The 1670-nt window shown below is 41.4% G+C and overlaps 1 non-coding gene across 1 annotated transcript; it reads left to right on the forward strand.

Annotated features, from left to right (window-relative positions):
• The first annotated feature begins 701 nt into the window (after positions 1-701).
• On the forward strand, positions 702-808 carry LOC127090258 (small nucleolar RNA R71). Its single transcript, XR_007791784.1, has one exon. It is a non-coding gene; the product is annotated as a small nucleolar RNA R71 (small nucleolar RNA).
• Positions 809-1670: the final 862 nt, after the last annotated feature.

A 1670-nucleotide genomic window follows, 5' to 3' on the forward strand; every position in this document is an offset into this window, starting at 1 on the left:
AGCCCGGTCCTTTCCGTTCCTCCTCCTGTCGTGCATACTTTGCCCAGGGTAGACGACACCATCTATCATTCTGAGCCGTTTGATTCATGAACTCCTTGTTTTGTTGGGTTTGAGTGGTGATAAAATTTTCCATAATTTTCTCAAGGCTCGGCTTTGGTGGTACAGGTTGCATAGGTTGATTTGATCTAGGGGCTTGATAACTAGGTCTCGGAGGTGCATTATTTTGAATAGGGTTATTGTTTTTATAGGAGAAGTTCGGGTGATTCCTCCATCCAGGGTTATAGGTATTCGAGTATGGGTTCCCTTGGGTGTAGTTCACTTGCTCGGAGTGGGTTTCGTTCAATAGACTGCATTCTGCGGATTGGTGTCCTTGGGTTCCACATATCTCACAATCCGACGAAACTGCGGTTATAGTATTCGGGTTTATGCACATATGCTCGACCTTAAGGGCTAATGTGTCCATTCTAGCCTGCATCATGTCTATAGAGCTTAGTTCATGCACTCCTCCTTGGGCTTCCTTCTTCTCAACTGTCGCTCGTTCGACTCCCCATGATTGATGGTTTTGAGCCATGTCTTCGATGAGGGCACTAGCTTCAGGGTAAGGTTTGTTCATCAGAGCACCGCCTGCGGCAGCATCGATGGTTATCTTTGTGTTATAATGAAGTCCATTATAGAAGGTTTGAATGATTAACCAATTTTCTAAACCATGATGTGGGCATGCTCGTAACAACTCTTTATATCTCTCCCAAGCTTCGAACAACAATTCTCCATGGTTTTGGGCAAATCTAGTTATATGGTTTCGAAGAACGGCGGTCTTACTCGGGGGGAAATATCTAACAAGAAAAACTCTTCTAAGGTTATCCCAAGTCGTAATGGAATTGGGTGGAAGGGAATCTAACCATGATAGAGCTTTATCTCTGAGGGAAAAAGGAAATAATCTTAAACGTATTGCCTCAGGAGAAGCTCCATTGGTTTTAAAAGTATCTGCTAATTGAAGAAATATTTTTAAATGTTGGTTAGGGTTCTCAGTAGCGAGACCCGCGAATTGTCTCTGTTGCACTAATTGCAATAGGGATGGTTTAAGTTCAAAATTATTAGCTGGTATGATTGGGTTTACTATACTAGAACTAGGTTCTTCGTTAGATGGTTGAGCGAAATCCTTAAGAGGTCTTTGGTTTTGATCTTCGGCCATAGCTCTCTTAATTCTATGAAAGAATAAACGTGCGCGAGCGTAACGTTCAGGTTCCGTCAGAGGGTTTACTAAGCTTAAACTTCCGGTGCTGCGAGTTCTTCGCATCGACCGACGGGAAATAACCTAAGTCTAAATGATATAACAACAGGAAAATGAAATTTGACGAAATTGGTCCCCGGCAACGGCGCCAAAAACTTGATGCGTAGTAAAACTTGATGCGGTGTTCGCAAGTATACGAACGCGTCAGAGTAATATAAAAGATTATCGTATCCACAGAGACCAAGTGTCAAGCTATCGTTATCTGTTGTTATGGTGTTTATCAAAGGCAATCAAAATAAGTGTTTTTGTAGTGTGCAATAAAAAATTAAAGTGTTGAAATAGAATATAATTAATAAAGACAGGGTCGAATGTAATTCACGTAATCAATTGATAATCCAAGTACTTGCTAATAGAGCTACTTATGGGCAATGTTTCCTAC

This window comes from Lathyrus oleraceus, chromosome 5, assembly GCF_024323335.1.
Source record: "Lathyrus oleraceus cultivar Zhongwan6 chromosome 5, CAAS_Psat_ZW6_1.0, whole genome shotgun sequence".
NCBI classification, from domain to species: Eukaryota; Viridiplantae; Streptophyta; class Magnoliopsida; order Fabales; family Fabaceae; genus Lathyrus; species Lathyrus oleraceus.